The sequence below is a fragment of the Canis lupus genome, chromosome 16 (assembly GCF_048164855.1).
Source record: "Canis lupus baileyi chromosome 16, mCanLup2.hap1, whole genome shotgun sequence".
Lineage (NCBI taxonomy): Eukaryota > Metazoa > Chordata > Mammalia > Carnivora > Canidae > Canis > Canis lupus.
The window spans coordinates 23,591,930-23,610,160 of NC_132853.1; the positions used below are offsets into that span (position 1 = coordinate 23,591,930).

Consider the following 18,231-nt stretch of genomic DNA (forward strand, 5'->3'; position numbering starts at 1 on the left):
CACAACTGAATGCTGACAGCTAAATGTATTTGTATTTACCCCTTAGATACAAACACCTGAAACAAACAAGCAAAGAAAGCTAACACCAAACAAACAAAATTTTGTTTTGTTACATTTTAACTCCCAAGTGCCTAAGTCTTACCACAGTAAATTAGACCCAATGTGGAATTCTATCCCTGAAGGTGACATCCAAGGGCATGTGTTGGCTGGGAAGGTCCTTCATCCCTAACATCCACCTAACTGCTGGAGATTTCCTCCAGACCTCCATCCAGCGTGTTATCACTCTGATCCAGCTGCCAGGACCCAGTTGTCACAGCTACAGAGGCCATGTGATCAGTGTTGCTGGGTGGAAGGGGAGTTTGTAGGATATGGACTGCTCTGCATCCACTTCTCCTCCTAAACAGCAGTCTTGTTTCCTTTATTGGAATGATCTCTTCTGCACCAAGCATAGTCTTGTGGGGCCTACCTATCCCCAGGTGGGCAAGTGACCCACGCCTGACCAGTCTGATGTTCATTGCCTGGGAATAGGATCTTGAGCAGAGAGCAAACAAGCAGGGACTGGCTGCAGCAGTGCCCAGGCAGCTCCTCCAAGGGGATCACTGTTGACATTCCTCAACCATAATCCCCGGGCTCCAGTCAGTTCTCTGAGCCCCCAGTGGCCTTCCAATACATTTCTCTTCTTCTTAAGTTAGGTTGAGTCACAACCAAAAGAATCCTAACTGATATAGAATCTAATACTAGAAGTGGGCTGATACAAGGCTAAACTGAGATGTTTGGATGAAGGAGAGAATTTTTTTTTTAAGATTTTATTCATCTATTCATGAGAGACACAGAGAGAAGCAGAGACATAGGCAGAGGGAGAAGCAGGCTCCCTGTAGGGAGCCCGATAAGGGACTTGATCCTAGGACCTAAGGATCACGACCTGAGCCAAAGGCAGACGCTCAACCACGGAACCACCCAGATGTCCCAGAAAGAATTGATGCAAGAATTTAGCGGTCCTTTTTTATGTTCTATAACCCTGTTACCTGTTAAGCCTTGAGACTCATACTATGTGCTTCCTGAGTCTTTAACAATAAAAGATATTGTAAGAAAATTTCAAATTTTGGAGTGTGCTAGTAACTTTTTCAGCAAGGTCTTCCAAGAATGATTAAACTGAACCTGATCCATCTAAAAGTAAGAGAGGGGAAAAAAATACAGATTCACTAAGAGTTGCCTTTTTGCCAATGGTTTGTAGTTACAATTGTCTGCGAGTCTGAGAAAATCTCAATTCTCTACCCTCAAATCAAAGCAGAAGAAAGTTATTTAGAAGAAAGTGAGAAGAAGTTCTGTAGTTGGACCAGAGACACAAAGCAGAAAGTAAGATTAAGGCCTGGGGGAGACCCCTTCCCAGGTACCTCCTGTGATGCCTGGAACAAAGAAGTCAATGCACCCCTTGGGGAGGTGCAACAGGAGGTAGCCAGGGAGCAGCAAAGAGGAGCAGTTAGTCTCCACTAGGACTGTGGAACCAGCCTGCCTGTGTGTGCGTCGCTGCTCCACCGCTTGGGAACAGATTCTTTACTGCCCCATGACCCTTGTTTGCAAAGGGGGGGACAGCTCCTGTCTCATACGGTTGCTGTGAGGCTTAAGTCTACATAAAGCCTTTAGAACAGTGCCCACCCCATAGTAAGCAATCAGTAAAGGTTGCTCCTATTATTTTTGTTGTTATTGTGAGGAAAGGGGTACTTCTATGAGTCATTCCCACCTAGCTTGTTGTTTTAGATGATTCTCAAGTAGAGGCCAAGATAGAAATTAAAGCCTAGCCAGAGCATCTGGGCCTATTGCCAGGCCATGGCTGTCCTAGACAGGTCTAGTTCAAAGACTAAGACATGATAAGATGCCAGACTCTCGTTACTATCCATGGCATTAGCAAATAGTAGCAAATAAACCAAGATCCCATTTGATTTTTAAGGGCATCATTTTGCCAGAGAAACCTCAGACCTGGTCCACATGGTCTACGATAATGATTTCTACTCCTGAGCTCATAGCAGTAGGAAGAGAGCTGTTAAAACAGTGTAGCCCCCAAAAAGGCCATCCTCCTCCATGGACTTGTCATATGTCCATGAAAGACAACAAAGAAGGGATTTTCCCAAAGAGACGGGCAGGGGCCACAGAGGGCAAAGGGCAAAGGGAAGCCTTCTGGAGGACAGCACTGGGGAGGATAGATGCTTGGTGCTAAGGAAGGATGTCCATGTGATTTCTGGCAGGGAATGACATGGTGACTGCCGAGAGTTGTATCCTCTCCTTTCCTTTTCCAAATGAGAACTTTTAATGCAATTACCCTGTTCTCCCTCCATTACTGCTTATTGACTGTATCAGTGGGGATTCAATTTACCATTTAGCCTCACTGGACTGTAGAGGACCATAGCAGCTCCCCACACGAGGACCACAAATCACCCAGAGAACCAGACCACACGAAGTCCTGGCTTGTCTCTTTGGGAAAAAGAGGTTGACTGTGTTTGTTTAGAGAGTGGAGTTTTTGAAGATATATTTATAGGGATACAGGCAAGTGTGGGTATTGGTCATTTCAAGGGCATGGGCTGTACTGGTTGGATGTTTGTGCAACTCAGCATTTACTCACTCTTCTTCTGATAAAGTGACCCCTCCAAATGTGGTTTGGTTAGCATCATGATCCTGCCTCCAGATCTAGGGATGGTCTGTGATTCTCTTCAGCCAGTCAGCATATCTGATCCCGTGGCTATGTGAAGAGAACCAATGAAATTGGACACATATGCTAAGTCTGGAAAAAGAAGAGTCCTTCCCATCTCTCCCTTCATCTCTTTAATGGAAGTTGGAGGAGAGGACCTACCTTCTTCTGGATGCTGTCTTGTCAAGATGTGAGACGGGTGATCACTGTGGGTGATGGGAAAAGGATGGGATCCATCCTTTTCAGTTACGTAACTCAGTTGTGGTTTAAGGCAGTTTGAATTAGGTTTTTTTTGTCACTTACAGCATAAGGAGTTCTAACAAGTGCACTAGCAGAGTCAGTGCTTTTATCTTTTAATAAGAAGAACTGTTATTTATCCAGAGCTGTATGGTTTACAAAGCATTTGCACAGACAATTCTCTTGATTTTGTCATCTCCTCTGCGGGGTAGGCAGACTGTGCATTATCATCTTTCTCGTACTACATGAGGAGACTGGGGTGGAGGGATCCTACTTTGCCCAAAGACACCCAGCCAGTAATTGGAGGAGCTGGGGCTCGATCCCAGGTGTGACTCCAGGAAAAAGTCTCCTGTTGCAACAGGGTTGCACAGAAGCCATCACAAAACACAGCAAGTCAGAAGAGATATAGACACACATCCAACCCACCTGATTTCTAACTTAGCCTCAGATTCTCAATCTCAGTGCCTGGGTTTCAAATCCTGAGCCCCAGTACAGCTGCTTCTGCGGGAGGGGAAGTGACTCCATTTGAGATATCTCTGGTGCAGTCAAGCGAGAGGTCATTTTCCCTTGTGGTTTCATTGATTTTTATGAGGAGGGAGTCTGTGATCTTAGTTGGAAATATTTATGCTTTAAGGAGAGAAATTTAGGGGGCTCAGTGATATCTGTAGGCCAGTCACTCCCAAGGACCTTCTTAATTTGGTGATTCCTCCCCGTGGGCCCCCTCCCTCTGTCTGTGTTCCAGGGCGGGATTGAGCAGCCAACGTATTTATGAGACTGGCACTCCAGAGCCCACGTGGAGGAGTAAATCACAAGTGAATGCACCGCCGGGATGGGGCAGCCTCCCTTGTCCTGGCGGCACTTCAAAGCTTCCTGAGCCATCCCTAAGAACAGCCCGTCTCAGGAGAGCTCCGTGCAACCCTCTGATGACTCTGGCCCCATATTCTCCAAGATGTGCAGGCTCTCCGTCCTTTATGTCTACACCCCTCTCCGGCGGTTAGCCATGCCTGTTGGCAGAAGGAGACACTGGGGCACAGGGAGGCTGAGGTTGCAAACTTAACAGGAGCTGGGCCCATCCTCCAGATGTCGGTCTGGGGTTTCATCTACCTGTGCTACAGACCTGAAGGGCCAGGACTTGTCTTGTCCCTCTGGGTAATCCCCATCTCTAGCACATATCCAGTAATAGCTAGCATTCGGTACCTTTTTGCGGAGAGAGTGGACAATTTTGCTGTCCCAGTGTTTATCCCAAATTTTATTAAAGCCCAGTTTGAATTTCCAATTCATTTAGACCACAGAGAACAAAGAATTTAAGATTCTCATCAACACTGCATATGTCCAAACTGATTCCTTAGTGATTTCTTAGGCACCAAATAAAAACATTTGATGTTAGTATAATTGCTTTGTTGTTAATAGACAGCAACCCATGACACTGGCCTAGCTATGCCCATCTCAGAGATGAAGAAACTGATACACGGAGAGGCTGGGTAATTTACCAAAGTCCCGCAGTTAAGTGACAAAGACAGGACTAAAACCCGGGTCTTTTCATTCGGAGTCCAGTATTCTTCTCACCCAAGGGTGTGTTTTTGTCCTGGCCTTCTGAGGGGCGCTGGAGAGGCTTCTGTGGAAGAAGATGGAACGAAGGAGGAGAAATCTCTGACTTTGAGGAAATGAAGCAGGAAAATGAGGGTTGCCTATGCTTATCCCATTTCCTGAGCACCTGCTGCACACCAGCCTCATGCTTCCAGGGGAAGACTGCCAAGGGAGTGGAAGCTTCCAGAGCCTCCCTAATGCAGATCTTCCCAAGAGCTTAGGGTAATGGGTGCCATCAGTTCACTACATGGAAGTATTTGAAACTCTAAGCTCATATATTAAGTATCTGATGGAGGTTTTCCAAATTTGACAACAACCCTGAAAAGGTGCCTGACATGTTGAATAATGAGTTGTAAAACTGAATAATACACTTTCAATAATCAAAATCAAATTTTGATCAGCCATGCTAAGAAAAGACCAAATTATCTCTCTCCTCTGGCTGGAAGATATATTTTTTTTAAGATTTTGTTCTTAAGTAATCTCTAGACCCAACGTGGGGCTTGAACTCATGACCCCAATATCAAGAGTTGCATGCTCTACCAACTCAGCCAGCCAGGCGCCCCTGACTATGGAAAATATTGCAAAATCTTTGTCATGTTGACAAGTGATCAAAAAGTATGCAGTTAAAATGTAGGAAAGAATGTATTTTAAAGAGGTATGGTTAGGTGACTTTTTTAATTGTCATTTTTCTGAATTTTGTGATATTTGTGGTATTTACCAGCTTTTAAAATGTTTGGGGTTTTTGACATTTCTAATTCTAAATAAATGTTCATTTTGTGCCTAATTTATCCTTGTAATTTTGCATTCTCCTTTCATAAAGAGGGCCCTGTCAAGTTGTGAAGGTGTCAGGCCCTATGCAATTTGAGTCTGTCCCTGCTTGGGTCATCTCATTTAAATTATAATAACTCTTTGGAAGAATTATTATTGTTATTTTCATTTTACAGATGAAGAAACTAAGGTTTAGAGATGATCATTTTGCCCCAGATCCCAGAAAATGGAAGAGATCAAAGCCTGGTTTCAAACTCAGATTTGTCTCAAAGCCCTTGCTCTTCCTCCTACGTTCCTATCTGAACCAACTCATTTGTGGAAACTCCTTGCCAATCCAGCCACTTTAATGCTTTGGGAATCCATGGTTTTAAAGTGTGTACACAAACCCTTTGATTCTTTTCCCTCCCTAACTCCCCTCCCCTAGAGGGCAGGGTGGACTTTCTTCTAACAAATAGAATATGGAAGAAACAATGGTGCCTGGTGGGGTCTTAAACTGCGCTGTGGCTTCCTTCTTGCTTTCTCTCTCTTGGATCGCTTACCACAGGGGGAAGCTAACTATTGTGTCAGGAAGACACTCAAGAAGCCCTACAGAGAGGTCCTCAGGTGAGAAATAGGCCTCCAGTCAACAGATATGTGATGAGCTATCTTGGAAGCAAACGCTCCAAGCCCCAGGCAAGCCTTCAGATTACTGTGGTCCAGCCAACATCTTTACCACAGTCTCATGGGAGACCCTGATCCATGAAAGGAGGAATCCAGCCTGAAAGCCAAATGCCCACAGCCCTGATGGGCCCTCGTGTTCACCTACTAGGTGTGGAGACAGCTGCACTGTATCCTCTGTGACCAGAAACTCGATCTGCATGTGGTGGGCCAATCCCATGAGGTCTGTGGACACCCCAAGAACAAAAAACACCTGGTCTGAGGAAAGGGGACAACTGCAGAGGCTTTGAGTGGCCACTCCACGTGTCCCAGAGGAACTCTCGTGCCTAGGCTACTCCCTTGTGTGGGGACACCCACAGGGCTCTGTGGATGCAGATTTGACAGTGACGTGGGGATGCAGGAACTACCCTGTGGGGTCTTTTGGGGGATCCAATTCTGACCCAAAGTGAGGGACATTATAGGAAGGATGCCAACACATGCATTTTCTGGCTTGTCCGGTGGCCCCTATCTGAAAGTCTTCTCTGTGCCCTCCCATTTCCTTCTTGTCAGATCAGGGGTTCCCAGCTGGGTACACCTCTCCCTGCAGGGTCTTCAGGTCCTCACTTGCTAATAGTGAGCAAAGGGGGAATCAAGTCTCCTTGATTTGTCATTGGCATTCCCAGGATATGGGGTTTTTGATGCCAAAATGGGGACAATCCTGGGCAAATGGGAGAGTTGGTCACCTGCTGTCTTTTAAATAAGCAGGAAGCCTGATAAACCCGGATGGTTGTTTTAAATAAAAAATTAATGATAATATTTATTATTCACCTTCAAGAGAGCTTATCTTAACAATAAATAAAGCCTTTTTGTACTGCATTTCTTCAGGAAAGTCCATACCTCTTTCAGTAGGAGGAAATGGAAGGGAAAAAGAAAACAGAGTTCTGTTTCCTAGACTTGTCCTCTCTTTCTTAAAGTTCAGTTCTTCTTCTTTTAGAAGTGCTTTCTTTAGAAGCACTTGCAAATGATAACTCACCTGAAAAACTGTGCTTTTCTATAAAAACAAGTAAGGTGAGAGGTTAAGTTGTCCTGGGAATAAACATGCATACAAGCAAGAAAGCTATTTAATTTAAAATGCTAGCTATTTAATTTAAAATGTCTTCACAGGACATCTAATTTTTACAGGCTTGCCCTCTTCTTGACTATTCAGTATCAGCCTACAAAATCCATCGGGCAAGAAAAGTAATTTTTTTTTTTTTAAGTGCTTAGCGTAATTTCTATCAGGAGTCTCCACTGTATCATGGTGGTGGGAATTCCATCCTAGCCAATTCTGGAGTCCTCAACTTTTCTTCAAGGTTGCATCTGAATTCAGGTTTGGGAGACCTAACATATCGCTGAGGTACAGGGCAAGGATCAGGGCAACTGCTCATACTATGAGCAAATTCTTACTGAGCACCTGTGCTACGTCAGACACTAAGTGCTTTATGCATTCTCTCTTTTGATCTCAGATCAGTATTGATCTGCACCATTTTAATGCCCATTTTACACATGAGGCACAGAGAAAAGACTTACCCAGGTAGTAAGAGGCAGAGCTGAGATTTGAAACGTAACAGCCTGGTTCTAGAGGCAACCCACCTAAGGTCATTCATTTAACAAATATTGATCAATCACCTATTACCTGACCCAGGCCCACAGGCTGGAGCAGTGAATTAAATCGAACAGACACCACCCCCTCCACCCCCCCATCAAGGAGTTCCCATCCTGGTCTCTATGCCCCGCTGCCTCTTTGCAGCAGCCGTGAGACATCCACATCCCAATGCTGATCCCCTAGGCAGCCTTTCTCCTTGTTCCCATTCTAGAGGACCCTTCAGACCTAGGGACCCTCTTTTTACTTCCATACCCCTCCTAGGGAGATGAGCATTCATTGTGCTGTGTGCACCGTGCTGGCCAGAGGGGGACTTTGCAGGGCTAAGACCTCTTCTATGTGCAACTGCTTTCAAACCCAGGGCATTGGGCTCTCTCACCATGTTAATGCCCAGGGAACAAGTCAACAAGTCCAGGGCCATGTCAGGCACCTCTGACCTGCACACCTGCTATCTGATTGCACAACTTGCCAGACATCTAGCTCAAAGGAGGAACAAGGTCCGGTGCTCCATTTCTCAGGGGGTCTAGCACACCTCTTTCCTCCCCCTATCTCCTTTCCTAGAGGCAGGAAAACTGGCTCTAACTCACCTGGTTTGCTCTACATGCTGAGTTTCTTCACAGCCACAGATTTTTGAGTTTCAAAACCCTAAAGCCTTCTTTGCTCTCTACAGAAAATGCCTCCAACTGGCTGTGTGTGACTGATTCCAAGTGGCAGAGGGGTCAAACAGGGAATAACAGAAATATCAAGGGGAATGAAACCACCAGTCAATGTTGCATGACATTTCTGCCTATCATAATTTCTGCATATCAGGCCCTGTAAATAAATACTTTTCATGCATTATTAATGTTCACAATAGCTCTGACACACACCTCTTTGTGCCTCAGTTTACTCACTTGTAAAGTAGGAATAAAAATAGTACCCACTTCATAGGTGGCTGAGAAGAATGAGCAAAAAAGTTTCCAAGTGCCCTGAATGATTTCTGGCAAAGAGAAAGTGCCGCATAAAATGTTAGTCATTAATATTATTGTAATAATTTCTTGTCATGTTCATTTTGCCCTTTACACACATTATAGGGCGAGGACGTATTTTAAAAGCGTGTGTCTCTATCCTTCGCATGTGCCAGGGTCTGGCACATATTCAGTATATGCTGAATTTTAATTGAATGAACAAAATGTTGTGCTTTGTGTTCTGTCTCTTAAAAAAATCAGATTTGCTGTGGTTAAGTCACTTGACTTCCCCCTGCCTTCCACCCTCCACCATCCCTTGTAGGAGATTGTATTTCTTAGAGTTGTCAGAGCTGGAAAAGACCTGGGAGATCCTGTGGTCTAACCTCAGTTTACAGAGAAGGGTTTTGAGCCCCAGGAAGGGAAAGGGAAGTGCCTGTGGTCACTCGGTTAGTACCAAAGGAAGGAGTTATAATCCAGCAGACTGGAGAAGTCTAACCACATCTTGTTCATGGCCATTCTCTGACAAATAGAGCTCATCCCTTCCTTGTACTCATTACTCACTGACAACACTTCATGGACACCCACCCTATTACATGCCTCAGGGGGGCCTGGATGACTCAGTTGGTAGAGCATGCCACCCTTGATCTTGGAGTCAGGAGTTCGAGGCCCATGTTGGGTGTGGAACCCACCTCTTAAAAAAATAAATAAAATATTTTTTAAAAAAATGGATAGAGGCCTCAGTGCTACCTAGGTCAGGGTTTAAATCCCAGGTGCATCATTTCGAGGTGCACCTTAATTTACCTTTTAGATAAACTAAGCCTTCATTTTGTTGGTTTCTAATGGGGGTAATAATAGTGTGTAGGAGCTCTGTGAGGGTGAGATGAGCTAATGTGTTAATGTCTCTAGCACATCATAGAAATGCTTGTTTCCTCCCTGTCTTCCCCACCCCCTGTTCTGATAGCAAACCAGAGAAATGGAAGACAGGACCCTTCTTCCAGGAGGCTATCATCAAAGATATCACCGTATATCTTTCCAAGAATGAAGAAGCTGGAGCAGAGTTGAGCTGAAGGGAACATCAGTGCAGGTGGAAAGTTAATAGGGGATGTCTTACAGAAGAGGCAATCCTATAGTTCCAAAAGAGAGAAATAAGGTGGATGGCCAGAGGGCAGCATAAAGTTTATCCAGTGTGCTTTCCTGAGAGACCATCTGTATAAAGTAGCCTTCCCTCACTCTCTCCTGCATACCCTATCTTTTTTTATCCACGGCACTTACATTGCTGGCTCACGCATTCATGTTTCTGGAGTGGTCTGCATTCCCAACTAGAATGTATGCTCCGTGAGAACAGAGACTTCTGTCTTACGTTCAGCGCTCCAGATCCTAGAACAACATCTAACGTATAATAGCTGTTCAGAAAATATTTGTTGAATGAGTAAGGAGTGACAAGTTACAAAGGTGGGAACTGAACTATCTTGGGAGGAAAGGAAAGAGTCTATGTTTAAACTATTGAGAAATACCGTGGATGGTGGTAAGGTACTCAGTGCTGAGACGTGATCACTTCCTATGGCAAAGGGTGACCTGTGCTGTGGAGCTGGTGGAGTAGCTTCGCTCTCTAGAAGGCCCACATTCCTGACCTTTGGCCAGCTCCTCTCACTCTCCTACCAGCTGGTGAGCCTAGAGAGATAACCTCCCCCCTGCCCAAGACTCCAGGTGCCTTCAGGTTAGCCCTTTACGCAGGGGTCATCTGTAGTCACTGCATTTGACTTGGCTGAGTGTTGGCCCAGTGAGAGCAAAGCGTTGGAAAGACCAGATCCTCAGAACCCACAAAGAACATAACCGAATCACCAAGCATCTTGTTTGTGTTGGGGGGTGAGGTAAACTCTAGGAGCCTTCACCCATAAAACTGTCTGCAGTATTGAAAACATGCTTCATAAAAACTCCCTGGTGACCAGGAATGTACCCTTCTCACGTGGGATGGAACTAAAAACATCTCGAAAACCTGAATTACGGCGGCTCGCCTAGTTTTGCTGGTGTACAGCAGGGGGCGCGGTTGCTACAAATGTTAGTAGTTAAACATTGACTCCCTCATAACCTGATTACCAGCTCACCGTGTTTACAGCTTTGCACAGACACTTGGCCCTGGTTCTTAACACTGAATAGTTAACAGGTGTGCCAGGAGAAGAACCTGGCTTACTCAAACCGTTTGAAGGATAACACTCTCCTGGTTGGCATCCTCTTGACCATAACTAGTTCTCTTTTTACAAAAATGTTTTCATCTGTATCCGTTCTCACCAGGTAAGATAAGCTTTCCTCCCAAAGAGCTTATTTATCCCAAGGATTAATGTTTGGTGCCCTGAGAATCCCTGGGTTAGAAGAATGCCCTACTGCCCGAAATGAGGAGGCCTAAGTCCCGCCCACTGGCTCGAAGAAAATCTGGACAATACTTCTGGATCAAGCCCAGTCCTCCCAAGAACTGACCTTATTAGGGCTGCAAGGGAAGTTGTCTGGGGAAACTGCTCCTTGGCTTCCCTTGGAAGTGATACACAGTCATTGGAAGAAGAAGGCTGTCCCCTGGAGATCCCAAAATCTCATGGGTGGATGAGAGCTTCTGAAGGCCAGCTGTGGCAGGGATGGTCACCTGTTTAGGGACCGGACCACAGATTTGCATTTCTAAGAGTGCAGAGCTTACAGAATAAGGAGTGAACAAAGGGTGCCCTCCTTACCTCCAACCCTTCACCCTCTCCTAAAGCAACAAGCAAGCCCCCAAGGCTGGCTCAGCTTCACCAGATCCTGCTTGGATGGCCTTGGGATGCTTAAGTCGCCACATGAGTCAGGAGAGTACCAAGACTGGGGACATGCAGATACTTTGCTCTTTTCTGGAGTCTTGGACCTTCACTGTTTCCAACAAGCTTGCGCCTAGTTCTTCTAGCAAAGGAGGGCAGTGAGCTCCCAAGAAGTTCTAGTGCTCCTCATGGCTCAAGGACATGGAGACCCCACATCCAGGCCGACTCGGGATCTTAGGACCAAGCAAAGGGAGCAGCCAGGAGGTCCCTTCTGGCCCCTCACCTCCCTCTCCCTTCTTCCACACGACTCCAGAGGATGGAGGTGCCAGAGAGAGAGAGGCTGGGAAACAAAGGTGGCTTTCACCCAGAGCCAGCTGAAAAGGGACAACTGTGGCAGGATCTGCAGCCCTGAAGCAGGGTGCCGTCCTGTGACTCTGAGCTCAAAAATGTGTGAAATTTCTTTTTGCTGGGTATTGTACATCAAGCGGAACCTGTTCTCAGAGAAACATTCCATTTCACAGACCCTAATGGCTTTCCTCTGTGCTGATGCATTAATGAGGCTCCGGCTCGTTCTAATCAGAAGGAAGCCATGCAGATAATTGCCTGAATTTTTAATTCAGGGTTATGATAGGGGAATCAAAGTCACACTGCAGTTGCTGAGGCTGCCTCTAGTTCCGGGCCATTGACTTTTGCAATTTTCTTTGATTTCCCCCCCTCCGTCTCTTTTTCCCCGCCCCCACTGAGTCTCTCTCTCTCTCTCTTTCTCTCTCTCTCTCTCTCTCTCTCTCTCTCAGGCTTGGTAGAGACTGACAGTTTCGGGGTGGGGCAGGGTGGAGGAATAGGGACAGCCCTTGGGGTCTCCTGTACAGTCTCTCTTCCTCCTCCTTCACTTTTTAAATCCCCACCCCCACCCCATGAAAGAGTGGATGCGGCCTGCACCTGTCACCCCAGGGCTGGTTCTGGGAGAGTGCTCTGCAACTAGCCCCCCCACTCAGGGTCTCCATGCCCGTAAGCAAAGACAGGAAATTTGCCCCAGGAGAGGATCTCCCTTGGCAATTTACTTCTCATTTCATTTCAGTTCTTTGGGGGCAGGGGAGAGAAATGGAAAAGGAACAGGGGAAGAAACCAGGTGACCGGAGCAGCTAGCTCAGTGTCTTCCAGTTCCCTGCACAGGTGATTGCTCTAGGTTGGTGCTGGGACCAAGGGCAGATGAGAAGCTGGCGGGATCCACATGCGGGGTTTTTCCTAAATTACCTATCCCCCGACCTAGCAATCACTGAGAGCTAGAATTTCAAAGAATTTGCAGAACTCTGAGAACTTACAGGTGGTGGAAAGAGGTGAATTCAAACTGGTTGTAATGATACGCCACCAACCAGCACATAAACAAGAAACCAGACGCTGGTACCGAAAGAGGCCCGCTGATGTTGGCCACTTTTTCCAGTCTCCTGGACCTTGGAGTGACAGAGAATTTGCCAGGGCGAGAGTCAGCCTTTCTGGCTCAACTCCAACCAGGCAAGCTGGCTTTTCCAGGAGAGCGACTGTTCCTCCAAGGGAAAGCTCTTCCAGCACCTCTTGGGCTGTCGATAGCAACACTTAGAAGTACACGTTTATACTTCAAGCCAGTAGTAGTAGTAGAGTGGGTCTTCCCCTTCCAGACTGGGCAGCTGAAGCGCTGGGCACCAGTCATGTGCCTCTAAGAGCAGAATCTATTTCCACATCTCTGATTCTTTGTAGGTTCCGGATTCCTCCATTTGGGAGAAAGATAAGGCACTTGGGCTGTGACTGAGCATCTTCTAGCCAACAAAAGACTTGATGCCATCTTGTTCCACTTAATCCTGCCAAGTGCCTTGTGAAGGAGAGGTGACTGCCTCGACTTTACAGATCAGGAAAATCAGGTTCACTGGAGAGAAACAGAAATGGTACCCCCATCTGTACCTCACCTTCCAGTGGAAGCTTTCTTCTGTAGAATCCTGAAGTGTCTTTAAAGATGCGTTCTCGGGGCTTGGGTGATGCTATTGCTAACACAGTCTTTCCAACTGCTGGCTGCAGCCTTCCGAAATTATAAGGAGCAGTTGCCTTTAATATGCTGGTGGAATTTGCCCTCCATGAGGTTTTTGTTTCCTCAATAAAATCTCACCTCATGCTTGAATAGCACCTCTCTCCCAAGAATGCCAAAGCAACTGTAAATATGCTCTGCAGTCATCCAAACACTAAGTGATAAAGGGGAGAAGACTGAACTCCTTAAGAACATTCCATCTCTGTCCAGCTTGTGATATTTTAAGATGCTACAGAGTGTCTCAAAGGATGTTTGTGAACTTCTGTTGAACTAATGCGAAGTCACTGTCTATTTCTTTTAATCAAATGAGCGCACAAACAGAAAAGACTTGTGCTTTGGGACACCTGTAGGCAGAGTTAGGGTCTCACTTATTCATCCAGTCAGCAAACTGGTTGGATATGCGTACCTATTATTTGCCAGGCACTGAGGTCACTGAGATGAAAGATGGAGTCCTGCCCTCCTGGAGGCCACAATTTATGGGGTAGATGGAAGAGTAAAAAATTTCCGTGCCGTGTAGGGGTTATGGCAGAGGGAATTAACAATATCCTATGAGCACTAAAAGGAAATCCTGAATTCAAGCTAATAAGATGATGGTGAAACTACAACAAAATTGAGAGAAACAGCATAATCCCTTTTTCCTGATCCCATTCTAAACTTTGGTCTCTTCCCATCTCAAGAACCATCTTTCTCTTAGTGCCTGGGAGACGCAGGCCACCCCCTAGGTCCTGTGCATTCCAGCTTCAGTCCTGTGAACTTGAGAGTTAATGATTAAACTGGGCATTGGTGCCATGGCTTCCTTGGGGTAAACTGGGCTGCTCAGTCCTGGAAACTACCAAGTTCCTGGCTCTGCCCCAGCCCAGGATAGGCTAGAGACAGATCCAGTCCCTATACCCACATGCAGCTCATTTTCAAAGCTGGCTGTGGTCTCAACGTGCAGTCACGAAGCCTCCTGTTAGAAGGATGGAGTGCTGTGGTATAGTAGAAAGGGAGGTGGAAAAGAAGAGAGGGGTCTTGGGTACAAATCCTGGTTGTGTTGACTAATCAGCTGAGTGACCTTCAGACAGTCTCCTTACCTTTCCTGGGTTTCACGTTCCCCCTCCATAACAGAAGGTTGGACCAGCATGTGCCTCACTCTCTCCCATCTGCCTGCCTTTGCACATGTTGTTACCTTTGCCTGGTACACCCTTCCTGGCACTCTTGCCTTCCTACTCATCCTTCAGCTTACTCACCCTTACTCAGCCTTCAGCCTTCCTCAGGAAGCCTTCCTCTCCCTGCAGGCCGAGCTGGGTGTCCCTCTCTTAATTCCCTTTGTCATGACACTCAGCCTTATTATTGCTTTGTTTTCTCCCTTCCCCTCCCCCAAGGAGACCATGAACTTCCTGAAGACAGAAGCTGTAGTTTATCTATTTTTGTATCCCCGACACATTGCACAGTGCCTGGTATCAAGTGTATGTTCAGAAATGTCAGCTTTCATCCAATTAGAGTCACTGTGATTTGTGAACTTGTTTCTGCCATTTTGCTTCGTGTTTTCCTTTTTTTATCTTTACTTTTTATTTTCTCTCTCTCTCTCTCTTTTTTTTTTTTTTTGGTTCTATGAAATTGACTGTATTTTCCTTATTTGTTTGGAGGCTTCACATTGTTTTCCTTATTTTAGTGGGAAACTTTAAATTTTAACATAAAGTCCTGTATTAATAACTATAAAGTTAATAATACCTCTGATCTCTTTTCCCTAAATACAAAAACTTTATAACACTTTAACTTGTCGTTCCCCATCCCTATTGTGTCTTAGTACTTTAATTTTATTTTATTTTTAGACCCATCAAAATTACTTTTTAAAAAAGATTTTATTTATTCATGAGAGACACACAGAGAGAGGCAGAGACACAGACAGAGGGAGAAGCAGGCTCCTTAAGGGAAGCCTGATGCAGGACCCGATCCCCAGACCCCAGGATCATGACCTGAGCCAAAGGCAGATGCTCAACCACTGAGCCCACCAAGATGCCCTCAAAATTACTTTAAAAAAGTTTATAGCCAGTGGTTATTAAGATATAACAGTATATATAACAATTTAAATATTTAATTTATCTTGTCTTGCTTCTTGCAACATTACTCCTTCCACCTGGGCTCGGTTCTCTTCTTGAAGCACATCCTTTAGTAACCCTCTTACAAAGGGTTTGTGTCAGTCTGTCTTTGCCTGAAAATACTATTAAATACTATTTTGAATGCTAAATACTAACTAGTATTTTAGCTGGGTCAAATAGAAATTTCCATCAATGCTTAATCTTCCTGTGCATTTTGAAGACTATTTCCACTGTGTTCTGGTGTCTTTGGTTGCTGATGAAAGATCTTGTTCAGTCTGCCATTCTTGATTAGGAAGTGTTTGTATTTATCTCTGGTAGCTTCTAATGTTTTTGTGGGGTTTTTTGTGTTTTGTTCTGTATTATTTCTGCAGCTTTATTATGCTGATGTATCTGAGTATATAGTAATTTGGTTTATCTTGCATGGGACTCCTAAGGACTCATATCTCTTTTCAAATTTGGAAGCTGGGATCTCCTTAAATACTGCCATTTTTACATTTGCTCCAGACACTCTTTAAAATCTCTACTAAAAGTATGCCGGAACTTTCCATTCTATATTTTATATCTCCTAGTCTCCTTCCATGATGTGTCTATTTATCCAGGTTTCATTTCAGATGACTTCCTTAGATCTGTATTTTGTATCCCCAATTCTCTATTTGTAGCTATCTTATCATCCAGCTGACCCATTAAGTTTTAGGTTTCAATTATTGTATTTTTCATTTTTCAAAATTCCACTTTTTCAGATTATTCATTTTTAGTATGCCATTCTTGACCTTTTACCTCTATAAGTATTTTAAACACATATTTTATGATCTCTTTCAGAATGTCCTATTATCTACACTTTTGTGGGTACTAAGGTTCCTTCTTGTTTCTGTTAACTCTCCTTCATGGCACTTCCTAGCATAGTTTGTAACTTTCCTTCATGGCACTTCCTAGCATAGTTTGTAACTTTCATCATGGGCTCATCTTCAGAAAGGATTATGTTTTGTGCAGTTTTATACATGCCTCTCCTAGGGTTCTGGTGATTTGACTGGTTTAAACTGGTTCTTACACTTTCTCACCTGGATATTGTAAATCCAGACTCCATAATGACCTATGACACAAGCTTTGGCTTACAATTTTTCACAGGTGCCTCTTTTCCCACCTACAGTCCCAGGAGGGTATTAAGGCTCCTTGTAAATTCCCTGGGTGGGGAGCAGCTTTCTCATCCCATTCATGAACAGGGGAACCCTTAGAATCCACCCCACTTGCTCATGTCTCCCTGTCTTCAGAGTTTCTGTTCCGTGCCCATTTAGTATTGAAATGTAACCTTGGGCACTTAGCACCTGTCTCTGAATCTGAGACCCCTAACAGTCATCAGGGTCTGAGCGCTTACTGAGCACTCCAGCTTTGAATCCTCTTCTTTCTTACAAACTCAACAATGTATTTGGAAAAATAATTTTTTGTTCTACTTAATCCAGATTGTCTATGAATTTTTAGAGAAACAAATCCATGCCAGCCTGTCTCATTAACCAGAAGTCTCCAGAAACTTCTTTATGATGAATGAATGAATGAATGAATAATATCCAAAGTTTCTTCATGTCAAAAGTTTGTCATTTGAAGTGTACTCAGAGGAGAAGCTTAACATCAGAAATAGAAACCCAAGTACCCTGTGCATCTTTCCATATCTCTCTGTGGAAATGGACAAAGAGTCTGACTCCAGTTGATGCATGTTTTAGCACATAAACTAAGATTTGCTCCCAGTTACCTTTGGTGATAACAGACAGAAAATTTGCCTAGCTTTTTTGTTCTTTAAAATGGAAGTGATTCTATTCACCCAATTTGTGGAGTATTAAAAGACCATCTTAAAGAGCTTTACAAATAAAATTCTATGTATTCTAATTTATTCCCAACAAGGCTAACAGTCATGTGTCTAGGAACTTCCCTGAAAAGTTCTTCCTCATGGGATTGGAAATACTCAAGTCTTGGGGCACCTGGTGAACCCCTTCAGTGGAGCAGCTGACTCTTGATCTCAGAGTCATGAGTTTGAGCCCCATGTTGGGTGTAGAGCTTACTTTTAAAAAAAATACAGAAATGCCCAGGTCTTACTGGAGGGAGACTAAGACATGGTCCTCAGGAAATTCCCACTCATGCCTGAGCAACTGAAGGAAATACTTTCTAGTATCTGCCTATCTAGGATGAAGACAAGATAATAATTTGCTACATCATAGGATTTTGTGTATTCTGCCTTGAAACTGCCAAGAGAAGGCTATGTTTCTCCTCCCCAGGGTATGCTTGTCTTGCCCATGAAAATCATCACTGTTTGGTTCAATGCTACAAACGTTTATTGAGCTCTTGGTCTGGACCCCACAGCAGGCCACATCATGAGAGCACAGAGATGAACAGGATGAGTCCCCTGCCCTTCTAATCCTAACAGTCTGGATAATACTGAGCATGGATGGGAAATAAGAGTTTTTCCGTGATTTTTAAAATTCATTTTCCTTTATTTTATTTTAATTTCATTTATTCACCTACCTAGAATCTTTGACCTGGATCCAGTCTACAGGCAGTTGAGGCCCAAGGCTCTTAAACTGCTTGCTAACAATTGCTCACTGAAATAATGGCAAAAGAAATGATAGTAGCACTGGTAGGACCCATGTCTCTTGATTCTCCCTGCCATCCACTCGGCAAATATCTCTTCTCCTATTCAGGGCTTTGCTGACTTTAATGTGCCATGATCCACCAGGCAGCTTTTTAAAATGCAGATCTTGCCTGGGGAGACATGGGCTGGGGCCTGAGGTTCTGCCTTTCTAACAGGGTCCCTGGTGGTGATGCCAG

At 44.7% G+C, this 18,231-nt stretch overlaps 1 long non-coding RNA gene across 2 annotated transcripts in view; it reads right to left on the reverse strand.

Annotated features, from left to right (window-relative positions):
• Positions 1-14,089, reverse strand: part of LOC140606339 (uncharacterized) — a 32,913-nt gene extending 18,824 nt beyond the window's left edge. Inside the window, exons 1-2 of one of the 2 annotated variants that reach the window (XR_012008678.1) lie at positions 12,603-14,089; positions 10,976-11,135 (exon numbers count right to left, since the gene is read on the reverse strand). This is a non-coding gene — a long non-coding RNA (uncharacterized lncRNA). The remainder of the gene's footprint in view (positions 1-10,975; positions 11,136-12,602) is intronic. The other variant, XR_012008677.1, reaches the window with a different exon arrangement.
• Positions 14,090-18,231: the final 4,142 nt, after the last annotated feature.